At 41.2% G+C, this 21,645-nt stretch overlaps 1 protein-coding gene across 8 annotated transcripts in view; it reads right to left on the bottom strand.

Annotated features, from left to right (window-relative positions):
- Akap6 (A-kinase anchoring protein 6) overlaps positions 1-21,645 on the bottom strand; it is a 440,592-nt gene that overhangs the window by 267,887 nt on the left and 151,060 nt on the right. For 2 of the 8 annotated variants that reach the window (XM_087554584.1, XM_087554585.1), the window contains exon 1: positions 20,463-20,733. The gene's annotated coding sequence lies outside the window, so the exon portion shown is untranslated. 8 annotated transcript variants of the gene reach the window in all.

Here is a 21,645-nt window from a genome sequence, read left to right as displayed (position 1 = left end):
TTATTTGCCACTGAGAGTATTAATGGGAGACACGATATTTCATGCCACAGGTACAATCTTTAGACACTTAGCCTGATAATGGTTGACTAAGCTCGGATAGGAGCTAAAATTCATAGGAAATCATAACTCAACAAATACTGTTTAATTTCAAGTTATTTTCTGTTTTGAGAGAGAAAATAGTGTTGGTTGACAGGAAACTGAATTTAGAAGGGGAAAAGACAAAAAAATGGATGAAGATACTAAAGAAGATATGTGGAAGATACCATCCCCACAAGAATCCATAGAGCGCACCAATCATTCTTCAGCAGGGAAGGCATCTGGGCATCCTCATGGCCTTAGTCTGACATTACCTATGGTCCCTGCTTGTAGTTGATTCTTAGGTGTATTTCTGCTTGTTTTAGCCTTGTCCCTGGTATAGACCTTTGTTATATGACTTCCAGATCCTCTCTTGTATTTCCAAGTATTTCCTCTTGGAACAATGGGACGTGGGCATGAATGATCCCCTGGAACTATGAAATAAAAGACTTACTAACCTACACAGGATCAAGACTTCCAATTCAGACATTGCCTTTAAAGCAGCTCCTACCTCTTGGTGGCCATGTCTAAGAACAGAGAGGACCTTGGGATTGTAAAGGTAGAAGAATGCAGAAAAGAGGAACTTGTTGAAGTGATCAAGAGAAGCCTTTGTTTGCCTGGACAGTTATATATCACTATCTTGTATGTAGAAATAAAAATAAATGAGTTACTACATCTAACTTCCTGTAATATTGTTTGAACAGGACACTGTTTCATACAAGTCTTAATGATTTTATCGCCAGCAGAATGTAGCAAGCTAGCTTCAATCCCAGAAGACTTATTTCTATCTGTGAACGTTCTTCCTAACTAGATGGTTCTCTTTGCAGTTAGTGGCTACCAATTAACTTGTGACTGAAAACATTATAAACTTCACTTTAACAAACTGACAATTAAAAAAATAAATTCTAGTAGAAAAAACAGTTCAGGTTTATTTTTTCGACATTACCCATTGCTTTCTTGGTTTAAAATCTCCCATGGTTCTATGTGGACTTCACTCATTTAAACCTTTCCCAGTGAGGAAAGTTGTCCAGCAAGCTCACTCCGGTGATTAGATTAACAGCTGTCTCTAAAAATAACAAACTGAGGGTAGTTTAAAAATACCCTTTGAACAACAATGTTTTAAAAAGATACGCAAATTGTCCCCAGCTCAACCCATAATTATAAAAGACAGTGCAAAACTTGCCAGGACAATGAACCAAGGAAGTAAATTCTGCTATCTAATCAGTTAAAAATAGTAAAAGTTCATCATCACAGCAAAAATGAACATAGACGTTTGGGCTTTGGTCACACAATCCTTTCAGTTCTAGGCAAAAACAGAGAGCAAAGCACTTAAGGTCATGGCAGTGTGAGCACCAGCACGTCTCTGCTAACTGGTTCAGAGCTCCTACCCTGTCTTCTGGACAGTAGACAGGATAAAGACAACTGTCTCAGAAGCCAGTGGAAGCAGGCAATGAATCTTCAAACGTATTGACACATAACATTTTCCCACAGAACAGGTTGTGCTAACACGGGAAAGTGACATCCTCCTCCTACCACACAGTCATCCCTGTGACCTTCAGAATCACTGGCAGGACAAAAGACATGAACGTCATTACGGTTCTGTTGCCCACTGCTCTGTTGACCCAGTCTTCCAGGTAGCTAGTGACCTTAGAGAGGCAGCCACCTTTAAAAAGAAAAGTCTTCCAAACCAGGAACTAAATCACGTTCCTTTCTCTTTTTCTCCACCAAACACTCTTCCTAGTGTCTACTTCTTCGTCGTCATTGAGAACAACTATAACGGATACGGGTAGGAAGGATGGTAGAAGGGCATTTATGACTAACACGGTATAAATTTGCATACAACAGCTGTCCTTTTTACTGGTAAAATTATGTGAATATGATGACTGCATTAAAATCGCCCCTGGAAATGATGTTGCTGTCATAATTAGCTCTAACTCACACAGTTCCCTGACCAGCCTATCTTCCCAGAGGCAGGAAACCTGCTCTATTTGTCTTTGTGTCCATAAGGACACACCAACAGGACCCTGCCACACATACGAACAATGTCCAAACAATGTTTGCAGAATTCGATTCACCTGAAGAAAATATGATACTACACTAACTGGAGGGAGTGCCCTTAAAAATAGGGACTAGTTTGCTCGCACTTAGAGGTGCGTCCACACTGATTGGCTTGGGCCAGTGAGTGACATTGAATCCTATTTGGTTTTTATGAACAGAGAGGCTGAGAAGCAAGGGGAAAGCCATACGGTTTTCGTTAACACTGGCAGCCATGATGCTGGTGTTCTCCATGCCACTCACGAGAAACCATGGAACCAGAGATGGGTCACCCGTCATGGCTGACTGATGCTGAAGCAGAAACTGTGGGTAAGCCTTCTGCTACAGCTATAGAAACAGAGACACCCAGAATTGGGAAAGATAACCCACTACTAACATCACCCAGAGGTACCCAGAGAACCCATTCTTTGTTTTTATGCCCCAGAGAACAATTTGCCACAATTTTATTTGCCAGTACTGAAATGACTGTGATCATTTCTAGGAGAACATGAGGTTTGGAGGTTTGTCTGATATACCTCTATTTTTTTTTCTCTGTTTTCACACGCGTCACTCAACAACAGAGATGTCGTTGATGCTGAACAATGTGTCATGAGGCAACTACCTTGGGGCTTTGAGATGAACTAGCTTGCACTGTAGTGCCACAGTTTACGTGATTTAATAAGAATTTCATGGAGTTGATGTCTATATGCAGATGATGGCACAAGATAAGGCAAGGCCTGTGATTGAGCAGCGAAAAAGTAAGGCAGGGATGGAGTTTTTGTAAGGTGGGAGAGGAAAAGGAAAGGGGAAGAACCAAGATGGAGGCGAAGAAAGATGACCCAGATCTGCGTGGCCTTAAATGGTCACAGGTTGTTATAAATATTTCATAAGGGATGGATTTTTATAGGACAGATTGTTTTATATAGGTGGGAAGTTTATATCATTATCAATCGGTTGTGAGTTTATAGTGCAGACGTTTTGTGCAGTTTTAATTTACTGATATAAATCTGATTGCTAAATTACAAGCTTAATGTGTTTTGATTTTAAGGGGTTACTGGGAGTTGTGACTATAACTATAGGGTGCGGATGCTGGGAATGTGAACAGAGTCCGCAGCAAGAGAGCCTCCAGATAGGCGGACTCTGTATGGAACTGGCATGGCGGCGACCCGCCTGAGGAACTAGGTGACAGAGCTGCAAGAGGGCGGCTGCTGCCAGACTCAGAGAGTAGCCGCCAGTGGCAGTATGGGATGAAGATTGGGAGCTTTGCTGATTGAGATGAAAATACCCCACAGATGCCATGTGGCTCTAGCATGGGTTGGCGAATTCTTTATTTAATACTTACCGCCATAGTTTCAAGTTTCATAAGTTTCTTTACTTCAAAATCTTTTTTGGTTTTAAAGATTTACTTATGTAAGTATATTGTCACTGTCTGCAGACACACCAGAAGCGGGCATCGGATCCCACTACAGATGGTTGTGAGCCACCACACCGTGCAGTTGCTGGGAATTGAACTGAAGACCTCTGGAAGAGCAGTCAGTGCTCTTAACCTCTGAGCCATCTCTCCAGCCCCTCAAAAATCCTTCAATGAAATGTGACAAGAACCATGCAATCGGCAATCATCCAGGAAAGGAAAAGCCCTTTGGTCATAGGCATACCCTAAGACACTTCCTGTCTCTGTAGGCTCTGAGCCTTCACAGACTATCATAGAATAAGCAAAAGGACAAAGGCAGTGATCAGCAACACAGAAGACCTGGCCCCCAAGGTTTGAGTGTCCCAGATGAGGTGATCTTTTATTCTCAACAATGCAAGGCCGTGGGACTGTGATAGTTTACCGCTTAGGGCTGCCCAACGATGAACATGGGTCCTCTCTGTAAGGAACATGTACTGAGATGGCCCCAACAGCAGCTCACATAGCAGATAGGAATGTAGACTCAGAACGGCAGTTGGAGGGGAAGGAGCTACAGTCCGTTCAGAATACGGGCCAAACCTGCAGTACATCACCCGCTCGTGCTGTTTGCCTTTGGCTGGCATGGTGGGGTCAAGCCATTTCTCCTCCACCCTCCAGTTCTCCGCATTAGCAACGCAAATACACATATTCCTCTGAGGCTCATGTCCGTCTGACTGTATCACCACCCTCCCTGCAATCATTTCAGATTTCCCTTGTGGGGAGGGAGGATTATCAATACCTATTAATTATTCATACTTGTCTTACTCGACTCGGAAAGTTCCTATCAACTCTCTTAAAAGGCTCTTAGGATCATTTCTAGTTATAAAGATTTATTTATAAATGCAATCTCTGGACTTACGCATAAATATTTCTCTCTAAAAAAGCAATAAAAAAGATGATAATTCTGTTTGGGATGTCTTGGCTGACTCAAGTTAGAACCTTGGCCAAGCCAACCTCGTTTTAGATGTGCTTTATATATTTAGACTGCTAAGACCATGGCACAGCTTCTAAAGATGTGTTTCTATGTCTTCCTCCTCCACACAGACTCCCCAGCAACTAGCTGAGGGTTGATTTCTACACACCCACGACATGCCTACTGGGAACAATACAATAGACACAGGCTCTTAAAAGGTTTTTTTTTTCCTTTGAGAGGCTAGAACAGGAAACCATCCCTTGGAGGATCAGAGATCTATGAGAAGCTAATTTTAGAGGCCATGGTTGGAACCTTCCAAGTGAGAAAGCAGTTACTGCAGACGCTACAATGTCAATTTCTCTTCTGCAGAGGAACGGTTGGAAAGCAAGCCCCAGTTAGCCCTTTGGAAACCTCCCATTATCTCTAATGATGTATTAACTCATTCCTAGGAATTTCTTCTAAGGTAGCAGTTCTCAACCTGTGGCTTTATCAACAGGTCCAATACCCCTCTCTTTTGGTCCTTTAGTTGTTAGGTTTTTTTCCAATCACTATAAACTGTGATAGCATCTAAGTTGATAAATGCAATATTGCCTTAGAGCAGCAGTTCTCAACTCCTAATGCTGCGATGTTGTGGTTTCTCACATTGTGGTGACCCTCAACCATAAAACAACGGCATAGCTAGAATTTTCTAGTGTCGTGAATCATAATGTAAACATCTGATATGCAGGACCCCAATGGGTCGAGTCCCCAGGCTGAGAACCACTGATGCAGACCCTAAATATAGGCAACGTGCCAAAGGACATTTAGTGCCATCTGATAGTCAAGATATATTTTAACTGAGAAAAAAAAAGTAAATTGCAAGAGTTCCATAAAAGGAGTGTTTCTGCATACTCAAAGAGAAAATGCTGGGAAAGGCTACTCGTGAGGCTTTCTCAAAGTGGCAGTATTAAAAATGGCTTTTATGGTTTTTATTGTCAATCAGTAAGTTTTAAATTTCTCTACTAGAAATTTCTTTTGTGAGAGAGAAGAGAAAGATAGGAGGAGGGCGGAGCGTTACAACTAAGAAGTGAAGCCAGCGGCGTACAAAGGGGATGCATGTAATACATCTGCATGCGGAGGATGCGTGCAGTACGTGGCAGAACCTTCCCCTAATGAATAAAGATTTCAAGGGACCAATCACTGGGCAAGAAGGAGACAGGACTTCCGGGTAGGCGAGAGGAAGAGGGGAGGCAAGAGAAAGCCTTTCTTTTGGACAGGAAAGATGAAGGTAGCAGGAGGACCCCGGTTAAGGTGGTGGGTCTGCTGGGATCCAATATTAGAGGATTTATAACATAGAATAGCTTACAAAATTAGGATGCTAGTTTCTGTGCCCAGCAGTGGTGTTACCTGTTGATTCTAACCTAAGATTGAGTCACGCTGTGACTCAACTGGGTTCCAGAGAAAGGTACAGCGGTAGGGCACCCCAGCCAGTGATGGGAATTTGGAAGCCATGGGGGCGTGCGTGGCAACATCCTGCCTTGGGAACTTAGCTAATTGGGTGGAGAGATTTCGGAGCGCTGAGTCAGACTGTCTGCGGGGCTGAGGACAGGCCGGCCTGTCCCCGGGGCCATGCTGGTGGTAGCGTGGATTGATTTTTTTTTAATATTTCGCGCAACAGTAATACATGTGTGTGCGGAGGAGGCATGTGGAGGATGATGCATGTGGAGGATGCTGAGGAACATCGTAAAGCTGAGGTATTATCTCCACGTGAGGAGATGCCACTGACTTCACTGAAGCTCTGTTTCTAACATAAATAACATATCATTAGAACTGGTTCTGAAGACTTAACAGTGTTTATTTGTTTCCTTTTTTTCTTTAAGGACAGTGGTCTTGAAATAAAGAAGGTAGGAAAAAGGCGTATTCATCCGAAGTAACAGTACTCATCCCCTTTGAGTATAGCTGGATAAATAGCCAGCTCCTTTTGTGTTTTCAGATAAAACCCCAAGAGAGAACACTTTTCCGAGGACAGATTCCAAGACTTGACAGAGTGATCGCGACACGAGCATTCTAGGATTCGAATCCGTCCCCTCTTGGGCTAGTGTGTGATCACAGACAGGACAAAGGCATGTGAGAACTTTGTATTCCTTCCACGGTTCAGTTTACATGGCTAGAATTCCAGCTTGTCATCATTTTTTATGAATTAGTACATTTATACTTTATAATTGACTTGTATAATTTTTATTCATTTATTATTTTTGTAATTGACTTTAGTGATTTTTTTAAAAATCTATTTTCATTAGCCTAAATAACCCGCATTGGTAGATTTTTGTCCGTTCCTTTACCCAGGGAAAGCAAAATGATCAAAATACACAGACACACATTCAGAATCTTTTCTGGGAATTTTAGTGTTGATCTCTGAAACCTACATTAAAACACAGAACCCAGCTATATCTTACTTAAGAAGCTCTGCTTTGCCATGCTTGGCTGTCTCTCCATATTAGTACCACTCTTTGGCAAGCCCCAGACACACAAAACAAGATGAAAGGTATTGAATTCCAATAATGTGGTTTTAAATCTACCCTCTTTGCCCTTTTCCAGAGGCTCCTTTGGGAAATAAAAGTGGATAAGAATAACATATCTGACCGCCAGGCACAGCAGCCATCCATTGTTAATACTCCAGTGACCTGCCAAAATGGAGGATGAAGGTTCTATTCAAATAATCCCGTAACAGCGATTCAACCTCCTCAAAGGACATTACACTTTGCTTTTGAAATCTGTTACAAGCTAAGTGACAAATTCAGAATCAATGTACTGCTTATACATTAGATTAATTTTATCTAAAATGCCATTTCATAACCCATTGCTTAGTTAGATTGACTGTAAACCTGGAGAAGAACTTTCTTCTCCCTCGTTGCACACTGAGAATTCTGTTCCTTTCAAACAATAGGTGGGTTTTTTTTTTTAGAATACACACAAAAGAAATGGCAGGATCGATAAATGAGCTCTGAGCTAGCTCAGACAACATCTGAACCTGGATTCATTCAATATTTCATTCATGATTAATGCACTCTGCCCCTCATGCCCTAAACCATGTGCTCGGCCCAATCCTTATTCACTGTAGACAGAAACCGTCTTGTGATGGTCTGGTGAAAATTCAGATGTGTGCAAATGTACTGACAGGAAACAGACATAATAAAATTACAGACACAAAATGAAAACGGCAGCAGAGCAAGGGATGCTGGGAATATGGGTAAGGAAAGCATGGCTGAGATGGTCACAAGGCAAAATGGCTTCCATTATTTATCTGTAATAGACTTCGCCTACTTCTGAAGCAAAGTGGGATGTTCTAGTTGACTTCCGAATAGGAGGGAGCACAACTGGCGTTTTTTAAGGCGGGGGAAACTTGATGGCAAAGAGCAGAAGATGACTGTGCTGACCATTTGAAGCGTGCCCTCGGGTTTGTGAAAGCTGAACGAAAGGTTCGGTAGAGGAATTAGACATAGGGACATCTGTAATCGCAGGGAGACAGCACTTAAATAATTTCTGCACAGAGTGCAACCAAGGAAACTATAGAAGATCCTTCAGAAAAGACCATATCTTCAGAACGGCATTGAGTCTTTGTGCAGAGTGCCTGGAAGGCAGAGGCAAGGCTGAGAGAAGCCTTAAGTGTGGGGAGATCTAGGCCGGAAAGGACTAGCTAACCAGAGAGAGCAGTGATGACAAAAAGGAACGCCTACAGAAAACCTAGGTGCTGCTGGTAAAAGGATTCTGTGCGTCCATGCTGCTTTGTCTGTCCACTTACAGTGCATCAGGGCGGTGTGCTTCTGTGAAGATCACACAAAGGTCAAAGGCTATCTCCCTCCCAGGCTGGGAGAGAACAGCTCAGAGTGATTTGGCCCAGAGGGATCTTTTTCCTCCTTCTTCCCAAAGGTCGCTAATGTCAAAGCCATCAATGACCCCAGGAGCGCACAGTACTAATATGCCTATTGGGATTCATCCACTGATGATTGATTTTATTGGCCACTTGATCAGCAATTTCCTTGAACTGGGGCTGACCAATGCTTTCCTGAAACTGGCATTCTGACATTATGTGACATTAGAAAAGGTAAAGTAATTTTGATAGTATCCGTTCTTCATAGCTTAAAAGGACTGGCCCAGATAGAGTCTGGGATTTATTAAACAGGCTATATAAATTTTAGAACAAAAGCCAAGACAATCATGTGAGCCAAAAAGACAAAGAAAATATACCAGCATATTCATAGGGAAAGAGATTATATGTACGTCATGTTGTTGATGTTCCGTTTGGCTTTTGTATCAGTATGCATTTATTTTTATATTATAATTTATAAGAAACATGGAATATTTTTTCAAAAAAGATAGAAATTAATGGATTTTTGCCTGCTTCTTTGTTCCTCAGCATATACACAAAAATCCAGCATTTAAAGACCAGGAGGGGATAATGATACGCTACAGAAAGGCTTGCCCAGTTCGGAAGGTCAGAAGCACAGAGACAGAAAACAGCAGGGAGGCTTTTCGTAAGCCCCTCCTCTTTAATCTGTGGGAAAAGATAACTAGAGCCAAATCCTTGGCCAGGACCTCATCCCAAAACTTACTTTAAATGTAACCAGAATACATTCTGTTTTTCAAACTGCAGGAGGTCAGCTGTGAGCAGAGGCGGCAGCGGGGTTTGTGGAATGACAGAGATTTCCGGGAGAGGCAGCTTCAACAGGAATATAAAAGGCTTCAAGTAACGTACAGCAAATGTAAACTGACACCGGGCTAGAGCAACCCACCTCCCTGAAACACTATAAACAGCCAGAGATACAGAGTCTCAGCAGCAGGACTCTACTCGCTTCCGTGCCAGGCAGAATCCAGTTCTGACCACTTTGGAAACTTTGGTGTCCTGGGGCCACCTCCTCCCTTGCATAAGACTTGGACTGGACATAGGCAGGGACTGCCATTTTTAACTGTGTCTCTCAGTCCATTTGTACAGTCCATGATGAGTCAGAAAACAAATTTATATCACACAAATGGCCCAGGGCGGATGGAATTTTAAAACTTCAATAGATTGTTTTTCAACAGGAAATAACATCAAGATCATTGCAAAGAAAAAGGAAAAGAAGAAAAAAGTTGAAAAGTTCAGACAAAACTTAATCAGGGGGGCAGAGAACAGCCAGTGGTTAGAAGCAGTGGCTGTTCTCTCAAAGGATCCTGGTTCAGTTCCCAGCTCTGACATGGAAGCTAATAGGCATCTGGGATTCTAGCTCCAAGGAATCTGGACTCCATGTCTGACATTTTCTACCCTCCAAGTAATACCCTCATGTTACAGTTCCATCAAGGGACTGATCTAGGGGTGACATCGGAGGTCTCCTAATGAATAGTGCCTGAGAAACCTTCACAGAGACATTCGACAACCTCCTAGATATTTTTAATCCAACCAAGTCTCAATCAAGATTAATTATCACAGTAAGCTAACAAAAGTTAGTGCGACCAGAATGGCAGGTCTTATAAAAGGAAGGTGAAGGCTCCCATTGTGTAAGAATAAGATTCCATGGCTGGGAAAAAGTAAGAATCAAAAACTCCAGCAAACCAATAATATTAGATAGCACGACAAAAATAATAATAAATGTCTAGAAATCAAGTTGTCACAAATAAATAACAAGCTCCTTAAAAGAAGGTAGAGACTCTCCCACCAACAAGCAGCAAGGCTAAAATGTCTGGTCGGTCCTACAAATAAAAGGAGCACTGGAAGCCAGAGGCAGGAAACACTACTGAAGAATTTCCTAAAAGCACATGGTCTTACACAGCAAAACTGTACATTGGCGAAACAGCCAGTTTCCCTATGCAGTGTCAAAAATGAGCAGTTTTGCCTTTAGGAAGACAGTTGGGTAACAATAGGAAATGGTTTGATTTTAATATGAAATGAACAATGAAGAACAGCCAGGGAAATCTGAAAGAGAAGAGGCCGGTAAGGCAGCTTAGCAAACATTAGAGTCCGCTCCAGGAAGCCACACTGATGCTAACACAGAAAACAGGCTGAGTCCAGAAGTGTATTCAAACACACGTGGGGATTTGATGTGTGACATCTCAAATCAGTGGGGGAAACACGGCAACTGATAAGTCAGATTGAATATACACCTTACAAAGTCCCAATGGATCAAAATATTGAATAAAAAATAAAAGGTATGTAAATATGATTTAGAAAAATTGCATAGGAAAGACTAGACTTGACCTAAAACCTAGAGCTACTGAAAGAGAGATACTTGGCGATCATGGAAATTATTGCTAAAGGTAGAGGAAATGGGCATTGATCAGCACTTACGGTTGGATAGCAAATTAGTTTAACAAGTGGGGTACAATTTGGCTGCTTCTGTTAAATTTCAAATACATGTATATACTGAATAGCAATCCTACCTCTGAGAATTTAAGTGTTCAATATATTCATACCTTTGTGAAATTTCTCACATGCAAATCTATGTATAATGTTCATGGTAATGCACTAAATATCCATTAATATGATATATTTATTTGAATACTATACAGATAAAAATAATGATTATAAGAAAACTTTTTATGCTATAAAATGGCAACCTCTTCATGATAAGTTTAGAAAGCAGAGTGTGTTATACCTAGGAATACATATATATGTATATATGTATATATATGTATGTATGTGTATATATGTATATATATATATATATCCACATGTAACAGCAACTAATAAAAAAAGGCTATGAATGAGAAAAAGACCAAGGAGGGATACATGATAGGATTAAGAGGGGGAAAGAGGAGAGGGGGAAATGATTTAATTATACTATAATTACAAAAAATTAAAAAATAATTATCTAAAAGCTCTCTGTCCTAATATGTGTTTCATAATTTAAAATTTCCTTTGTGTATTTGGGTTTTACAAAATATCTCTATTTTATATAATATTACTTTTTATATCACTTAGAAAAGTGTTTCTCAACCTGTGGGTTGTAATTCCCTTGTGGGTCACATATCAGACATTTATGTTACAGTTCAAAACAGCAAAATTACAGTTTTGAAGTAATAATAAAACAATTTTATGGTAGGGGGTCACCACAACATGAGACACTGTATTCAAGGGCTGCAGCATCAGGAAGGGTGAGAACCACTGTCTTAGCAGGAGATATAAAAAGGGTCTTTCTAAACTAAATATATTGAATTGCATTCCACAGGAAGCACAAAACTATAGGCTTAATTTTGGAAATATATGTCTTTCTAGAAATATTTTGAACTTCTATTTTTATAATACAAGGCAATATTTTAAAGTTAAACTGGTATGCAATAGAAAAAGTAAAAAGCAAAGTGTGATACAATAGTTTAAAATAATATAACTTACGGTTATTATATAGAGGCTACTTTTAATCATGGAAATATACTGTTACTAGACAATCAAGGGAATGATTTTAGCTGTATATCCATACAGCACAGCAATCATACTGCAAACACTTTGCAACCTTTTCGTGTTAAGACTGTAGCAGTTTGGCTCTGATGTTTAATAAAACCTGATTAAGTGGGGGGAAAGGAAGTCAGTTTTAAAGCAGTACATACAAAATAAAATGAGAGAAAAACAAGAATCCACATCACTATATGGCAATACAAACTCTAGAAGGATTCACAAGCAGCAAGGCTAAGTACCTCCGTGTAGGCGTTTACTGGGAAAAGAAACTAGCCAAAGGTCCAATTGGTGGATGCATGGTACCCTGCATTGTTTATCTCTCTGTATATTTAAAATTTTCACACCCGTGAATATGTTTTAAATCTAAAAATATTAAGCAACAACAAAACTCCAAACTAATTTTGATATGGCCCAATTACAGCAGAATGGTAGTGGTAAAACTTCCTTTTCTCTAGTGAAAGCAACCCTTGGTGGTTTCTAGTGTTCTAATCAGAAATCCACCAACACCTGTTGCCACGCCCTTCCTTTAAGGAGCATTACTTCATTTCTCTGACTAAAGCATCTTCAACCTGTGAAGCACAGCGGTCCGCCTAAGCTCTTCAGTAATGTCACGGTTAAAAGCACCCTTGTCTTCCAAGCACTTTTAAAAAGCAAAACCTTCAATCAAACAGACTGATCATTGGAACGGAGGATGCAATTTATTCATTGATTGAAATGGTTCGATGGCAACCTTAACAGGCCTCATTCTGTGAATGGGGATTTTTCAGCTTGGAGGAGGAGGTCCACTCAAAATGATAATGTGGTGCTTACAATGCTTCTGGAAGTTGGAACACTTACCGATGGAGCCCATTTTCTTCCTTACACTAGGCTGCCTGACATTCGCTAAAACAGCAGTAATAGGATACAGTCATTAAGTGAGAGCCAACGCAATAAAATATTGAAGACATTGGGTTTACTGCAGGAACTGTGTTTGCATGGGCAAATGGAGGGAGGGGCAAGGAAGAAACAAAGGACAGGAGAGGGGAAGCTGCCTCATGGAAGAATCATCACTCTAGAGAGTAAGGATGTGCATTCTGTTTACATTATCCCATTAACTGGCCCATCACTTATTCTGCTAGGGCATAGCTTCCTAAAGTGTAAAATGTGGAGACTTTCCCATGTGCTCAACAAACCTACTTTCTTCTGGGCTCATCTGCATTTCCCAAGTGCCCTAGATGGGTATGTGGGGAACGATGGCTGCGTGAGTAGCCAGCGGAATGTGGGCAGAGTGATATATGTCGGGATCAGGCCTAATCCGTGAAGACTGTTTTGGGATGCTCAATGACTTGGGACTTTGGGATGCTTCCTGGTATGTTGCCTCTACTCAGAAAACCCAGATAAGAAGAGTCCTAAGGGCTTAGAAACGAACCTCCAGATTGGCACTGTCCAATATGGGTGCACGTGAAAGGTACCTAGACCAGGACTGTAGAGTATACATGTAAAACACACACACAGTGCTTATGATTTCATACGAACAAATGTGCTTAAAATAGCTTAGCAATAATTTTGTATCAATTGTATTAAATTTTTATTTTTATTTTATATGTGTATGAGTGTTTTGCGTGCATATGTGTCTGTGTGCCATATGAGTGCCTGGCACATGTGGACGCCAGAAGAGGGCATCCACACTAGAACTAGAGTTATAGACGGTTATGAGTCATCATGTGGACGCTAGGAATTCAACTCAGGTCCTCTAGAAGAGCAGCCAGTGCTCATAACCTCTGAGCCATTTTTTCTAGCTCCCCTTAATTACATATTAAAATGATTTTGGAGAAATGGTTTTAAAATACTGCTAAAATTAATGTTACCTATTTATTTTTGCTTTTAAAATGTTGCTACTTGGAAATTTAAAATCATATATTGGGTTTGCATTTTGAGCTCATTATTCTATTTTAGCTGGGTAGCTCTGCCAGGCATGAGGACCCCAGTCCTCGAATCAGCATGTAGAGCAGAGCTCTCCCAGTGCCACCATGCGCCACAGCTATGGGCACTTGCAGGACCAGGCTGTTGGCTCAATCTGTGCCCCTTCAGAAGTTCACTCACAGTCCTCTGCGTACACACCTGCCTTTAGGATAAAGGAAAGGGAGTTGTTAGTCCTCAGTTTTGGTAAAGGAGTTGAGGGGAGAGTGTGTAATCACAGAACTGTGGCTTTATTTGTTAGGCCTGTAGAGTTCAGAAATGTTTGACAAAACCAGCAAAGAAAAGGAGAAAAGATCAAGAGATGTAACAACCAGCTAACAGTGCTGGGCCTTCCTGATGGGTATTCTTCCAGAATACTCCCTGAAGTCCTGCTCCGGGGAGATAAATGCCAGAATCTTCACCATTCTACCTAGTACACGCTCTGGCAATACCACACCAGCCCTAAGCAGATGTGTTGTGTGGATGCACCCGTCCCCTCTGGCACTGTGCATCCAGACAGCAAATGCTGAGCTCTGGGGAATCAGGCTCAGTGTCAGAGTGCTTAGGGAGCAGTGTGACTTCAGAACGACTGTTGTGTTTCCCTGTCTTTGCAATAAGGCTCCTGTAGGTGCATTACAATATCCATTTTCATATAAATAGCATCGTACCCACTATTCTCTGTAAAGCAATCTGCCAAATGAAGGAGTCATGCATGGGATTGTGGGAGCTTACTTCTCCACGAAGTTCATTGGCATCTTTTGCTAACAAGATCACTGCTAATAATTGCTTCTATTTCTTGTTAACAGTTCCATGGTTCAAGCTCATAAAACATGTCAGTTTTCCTTCCCTCTTCCTGTCTCTTTGCTTGAAAATAAAGGCTCGGAGTAACGATACCTTTAAAAAAGAGAAAGGAAAAGGAAACAAAATGTGAGCCTCGGGTACTCTCTGTATATATTAACCAAATGTTTAAAAATAATAACTAGCCAGGCTTGGCGATGTACACCTTTAATCCCAGCACTCAGGAGGCAGAGGCAGGCAGATCTCTGGTCTACAAAGCAAATCCAAGACAACCAGGGCTCTGTTACACAGAGAAACCCTGTCTCATAAAACAAATACCACCACCACCAATAACAACAACAACAACAACAACAACAAGAACAACAACAACAAAAACCCATTAAATAGATTATGTTTTGTTAACAATGTTTTATGTTTCTTACTCAGGTACACAAGTACTTGCTAAGCCAAGTTTACTTTTAATTATAGAAATTTGGTCTGAGTCAATGACTGTGGTGAAAACATCACACATTAAAGACTGTGTAACATGAATATTGCATCCAATTCCTCTTTCTGCTGAGGAGTGATTAATGTTTGAGAAAATTAAACATGAGAACTGGATAATAGTCAAAGTCATTTTTAGTATTTATAATGATAATTAAATATGATATGGTGAACTTGACTAAATACCACCTAATGGTATCTCAAATGACAATATATTAATAATTATATCTCATTCATGTTATTCACAGCATGCCAATTTTGTTTATAAATGCTTCTGCGAACATCACTATCAAAGCTTTTATTAGCCACCATATATACTCATCTTCCATAGAGGAGAAATTTATAGGAATTGTCTGTGTAAAGCTAAAATCAAATACAAATTTAGTCATCTAAACATTGAAGCGAGAAATGGGACAGAAGCTCAGAGGTGCAGAGCTAGCCTTCAATGCATGAGGCCCTAGGCGATCCCATTCCCACAAAATAAACAAACCGACCCAAGAAGTGCCTCCCTAATTGTACAGTGACAAGACAAACAAGTGAATGCAAATCAGACTTCCTTCTTTCATTTTGTTGTTCTAACCTTTTTCTCATGAACACTAAACTTTGTGTTTTAAAATATGGATTCCATTTCTAGAAGTTCATGAATCAGAAATCCATTCATAACACATAACTGTAAAGTGAACAATGTGGACTACCACTCTGATGAAGCTCGTGAACACTGTTGATAGCCTACATGCTCCCACAAGCCGCTCTGCCTGGAAGAGAGCAAGACTATTAATTATAGTAGCCCTTCCTTCCTTCCTTCCTTCCTTCCTTCCTTCCTTCCTTCCTTCCTTCCTCCCTCCCTCCCTCCCTCCCTCCCTCCTTTCCTTCCTTCCTTCCTTCCTTCCTTCCTTCCTTCTTCCTGGTAGCCATTTTAGTTACTTGCTATCCACTCCTAAATAAAACAGTCCAAGTTTTCCTTTGGTTTTTATGGAAATACAAGCGTACAGGACGGAGCAGAATAGACCCCCTGTATTGCTTCTTCTGCCAAGTATTATGTCTGAAGAGTCTTCCCATCCTGGGTTGTTCTGTACCCAGACTTATCAGGAACTCAGTATATGGTTCGGTTGGTCTTGAACTTGCCACAATCTTTCTGCCTCACCTTCTGAACGTTGGGAATACAGGAAGTGCTATCATGCCCCAATAGACCAATGCTTTAATCTACAGATGAGTACATAATTTATACATAGAATATTAGAATGATAAAGTGAGTAGCTTCAGAAGTCTCTTTCCTTTTCAAATTGTTGAATTAATGCTATGATAAAAGAAAGGCAAAAAAAAAAGGAAGAAGGAAGATGTATAAAATGATTTAACCAGCAACTTCCTCCTCCTAACTCCTATACAGCATTAGGTTTCCTACTAACTACTCCTATATGACATTAAGATTCCTATTAACTACTCCTATACGGCATTAAGACTCCTACTAACTACTCCTATACAGCATTAGGATTCCCACCAATGTGGGGCTTAGTGGTTAAGAGCTTTTCCAGATGAACCCAGGTTCAATCTCCAGTACCCACATGGCAGCTCACAGATGTCTGGAGCTCTAGCTCTAGATGACCTGACACCCTCACTCAGACGGACATGCAGGCAAAACATCAATGCACATGAAATGAAAAAAAAGATTGCTATTGGCTGGAGAGATGGCTCAGTGGTTAAGAACAATGACTGCTCTTACAGAATTCCTGAGTCCAAATCCCAGCAACCACCTGGTGGCTCACAGCCATCTGTAAAGGGATCCAATACCCTCTTCTGGCACGCAGGTGTATATGCAGATAGAACACTCATATACATAAGATAAATAAATAAACCTTTTTTTTTTTAAAAAAAGACTCCTATTAACCACTGGCACAACCACTCCCAACCCTGGCCTCTTGTTGCTATCCTGGTCTCCACGGAAACTACAGCCAACTCACCCCTGTGGTCACGTTTCTGAGGCTGCTTGTTTGAGTGCTCAGTGTTACTTTACTCTGAAGCACTTGTTCCATTGTTGGTGGGCAGAGGTGAAACCATTCTGTTGCTATAGCCTCATAGCTATCTCCCCAGCTAACTCTTGGAGCCTGAGAGAGTGTTCCTGAGGACTGTTGGAGGCCTGACGTCTGGTGGCACTCATGTCCTTTGATTAATAGTCAGCCTGTGATAGAGCTAGACAATGGCCCTAGCTTTTCCCTCCTTTTCCCATGTTTGCACAAAGGGGAATATTCGTTCATTCAATCAGTCAGTCATTCAAAAAGTGTTGAGTGGGTGCCAACAGTGAGAGAGGCATCCCTTTCTCCTCTAGGTAGTATGTGCTGAATAGAGCACAAAAGCAGAATTCCAGCTCCAGTGAAACCCAGGTGTGCACTGACACAAATGCTGGACGCAGAGTTCTGGTTACCATGGAAGCTAGATATCCACAGTAAGAAGCAAGGTGTATACTCATAGAATTTGCCACATTCCTTTTTTTTTTCTTGCATCCTGAGCGATTCTGTAAGGCACAGAATGTCTCCGTATGCTCTTCCCCACCCACATTCTTCCTCTGCTCTACCACATCCCGGATGTCCCCAGAGTCCTTCTTGCTCTTGTACTTCAATGGTTTCTTAAGGATGAGACCACCCAGTTCATCGGAATGCTAGTGGTCGACAGACAGATAGGCCTCCATAACCAACTAGCAATAAACAAACAGCCGAAAATCTAAAGTGAAGCTTTAAAAACTGCGTATGGAATTTCCCTTTAATACAAAGCAGCCATCCGATGCTGGCCTGCCTGTTACCTGGATCACTGAGGCGCTCTAAGAATTCTGAGTGGTGAGGGTCATTCTCTTCACGCTGTCTACAGACGGAAGGACTATATATAAAAGACCGAAAACAGTGGCTGCGCCTAACCCGGAGGACGGCAGTTGTTACACAGTCAAGTGCACACCTGTTTTTAACAGCTGACAGCCGTTCTGATTGGCCAGTGTTCACTGCATGGTAAGTGTTAAATATATGAATTTATGCATTGTGTATAAGGAAGTTTGCCATTGATAAAATAAACAATGAGAGAGAAGCATGGCTATCGGAACTCTTGTGCTGAAATGTGAAATTATAGGCTATGTGAAAGCTATCAGCAAATTGTCCTTATACATTGATAATCAAATAAATATGTTAATAAGCAAAATATATATACCATTTATTTTTTCATAAATAGCCTTTATCGAAGATTCTTAAAGGAGAAAAACTTGGAGGAAAAGCAGGAATGGCTGTATAATGTCGGAAAAACTTTCAGAGAAAATAATATTACTGGCGATAAAAAGATTCATTTCATAATGATAAGAGAACAAATTCATCAAGAGCATACATGACTAAACACTCATGCCCTGATATCAAGCTTCAAAGTAAAACAGCCACCAATGGAACTCCAAGGAGAAACAGAAACGTTTATAGTTATAATTGTCAACTTCAATGTACTTCTCTCAATAAGGCGTGAGAAAAAAATACACATAAAGATATAGGTAAAGAAAATATTTAACATCACCAGCAACTAATCTGACATTTTAAGTCAATGAGGGAGTCTAGTGGTCCTCCCAGACAGCAGTACCATTCATACTTTTGCAAGCGACAAACCCTACAGGTAGATGACAATCACAAAATCAGTCTCAGAAGACTGAAAGGATTTAAGTCACAATACATATGCCATCTTAACGTGATGTAACTGAGCTAGAATAGAACAATAGAAATAATAATGAAGAACTCTGGAAATCCCCAAATATTTAGAAAGTAAATAATACTTTAAAAAGATAACCCATGCATCAAAGAAAATAGCTGAAGTGTAAACAAGAAAGCATTTCTGCATGAAGTATTTCTGGACAGATGAGTACGACGTTCTTCCCTGCTGCTGCTCAAGGTCTACTCTGTGGCACATTTATATCACATGAACCTTATGAAAGGTACCCTGTGCCCCACTAAACATCAGCGCAGCCTTCAAGGACGGTGACTGCAGCTGATAAACACCCAAAAGTCCAAACAGAGGCTGAAGCAAGAAAGACATACGCCAGGGGCTGGAGATGCGGCTCAGCAGTGACCAGTTCTTGCTTCTCTCGCAGAGGCCTGGAGCAATTACTAATCTGCATATGATGGCGGTGGGGTGGGGGGGACTTATAACTGCCAGCAACTCCAGCTCAGGGATCTGACACCCTCTACTGACTTCTGCAGGTACTGCACACATGTGTATACAACACACACATGCACATGCACAGGCGCGTGCAAGTGCGTGCACGCATGCATCCATACACACAAAAATGAATAATAATTTTAAGTAAAGCAAACAAGAGAGATATCACCTCCCTCCATAGGTGATTTGACTGCTGACGGCCCCATTTTTAACTAGTAACTCTCACACTTAATTCCAAGAATACTCCACTTCGATATAGTTGTCAGAATCTCAAGACTAAATTCTCTCTAACATGAACTACATCTACTGAATAGTTAGGTTGAACCATACAAGTGGATCAAGAGTTGAAGGTCATTATCTTCAGAGATGGTTTGAAACCAGGTTGGGCTACATGAAATTGTCTCTTAAAGTTTCCTCGAGCTAAGTGTTGACTCCTATTCACTGTGCACAGATTCTAGAAAACTGATCAGCTGTCCAAGTACATGGTAAACTATATGTATCAGTTTTAAAACCTGCTATTACATATTTTAGTACTATATATGTCATGTGATATATATATATATATATATATATATATATATATATATATATATATATAGGATTAAATTAGCTCGATCAAAAGTTTCAAAGTCTCTTTGACAGTATTTATACACCTGTTTCCATGCCAGATACTTGAAAGTTAAAGCGAACCTGAATTTGTAAGCCAGGTCAGCACAGTTGGTATAAGCAGAGTGGCACGCATGTTACACTGATGGGACAAACAGCAGGGTAGGGGTTCATAGAAGGCCCAGTGGTTACATTGATCAGTCTGCAAATATACCTGGACCCCATCATTAATATGTAAAAGCCGTTTGCTCAGAAATGGAGGACATTAACATTTTTCCATTGTCTCCCACAGATTCCATGACTTTCTTTTGCAACTGGAATAAGGGAAATAAAACACAAGGGAGGGAGGCTAGTCTTCAAAAGACTTTTACCACACACTGAAGAAATGGCCTAGCCTCCCTTACCTCCTAGAATATGGATATATGTTATTGACAACACCATGAAGACTTTTTTTTAAGGCATACTGCCTAGCTAAGGAGTGGAACACAGAGCCCATCGAAACACTCATGCTGCGTGTGGGAGAGACACTTGGGGCTCCGGTTCAGTGACCTCTGTCCATTATAAAGAGTTCCCCACAGCTCACAGCCTACCTGAACAAAGACGTCTGGTGTGTGGCAGTGTCCTAAACAGGCTGCTTCATGTTGTCCTCTGGCCAAGTCATCCACTCTGTCAGTTACACCACCAAGCAACAAGCAAGAAGCCGCAGAGAGAAAGCCCAGATCGGGTGACTCAAGTCGATTTGGTTTTCAACCGGCTGTCACTGGTTAACCAACTTTACAAACATAATATAATATCCACACACGGACATGTCAAGAGCTGTGGGCATAGCTAACTGCTTAGAGGCTTGCAGTGCACTGTAATGACAGTAAGGTTTCAAATGCTCAGTCACTCAGCTCCCAGACTCCTAACTGGAATTTCATTCCACATGTGCCCCTCACAATTAGCAGGGTTATTTTAGGCATTGACCTAAGTTCCCTGAGAATGCTCGCCGATGGTGAAGGCTGTCTAATGTGTCAGTTGCTTGGTTACACTGGGAGCTTGTGTGTGAAGCTTACTGTTTGTGTGGTATTTCTTCTGTACAACACTGCACTTCTCAGCTCAGAAGAAACACCAGGATTGCCCACACCTCTAAATTACCCACAGGGAGCTCAGCCCATGAGGCAGACCACAGTTACCGAGTCGTTAACTGCCTGGACTGTCAGAACACAGGGCCAAGAAAAGCATGTGAGTGTCTTGGACAGCTGTTTGGAGAAATGGTTTTATTCTGACTGGCATTATATATTACATAGTGCTCTTCTGCACAAGGAAACTGCCCAGGATCCTCTGTAGATTGCTCAGTCCCTCCAGAGACAGCCAGAAATACTATACTCTAAATATGTTTCACAATTATAAAAGTATCTGCTGTATTTTGACAGATACCCACCAAGCATGCTATTTGTAATAAACTACAAACTAGCCTACCCCCCGGCTAGCATGACTGTTTTATAAATGGGGGTCTTAGGAAAGATATAACCAAAGACCGTGGGAGGAAAGGGTGTGGTGCCCCCTTACCAGTGCCTGTGCATGCAGTTCTAAACATTCTTGCTCCCAGACACATGGCGTGCACTCACAAAGCTTCTAGCTTCCTCAGAAACACCCTACTCACGGCTTCTACAAACATTGGGCTCCAGGAGAGAGGGCAATTGCTCCAGAAGAATAAGCAGAAGTGAGAATTTTCTGACTAGAGATCTGCTGAGAGCCAGTCAGCTTCACTGTCAACCAAGCCTCAATGAA

The sequence above is a fragment of the Rattus norvegicus genome, chromosome 6, assembly GCF_021556685.1.
Source record: "Rattus norvegicus strain SHRSP/BbbUtx chromosome 6, alternate assembly SHRSP_T2T, whole genome shotgun sequence".
NCBI classification, from domain to species: Eukaryota; Metazoa; Chordata; class Mammalia; order Rodentia; family Muridae; genus Rattus; species Rattus norvegicus.
The sequence above is the reverse complement of the archived record's forward strand: the minus strand, read 5'-3'. Positions and strand labels throughout refer to the sequence as shown.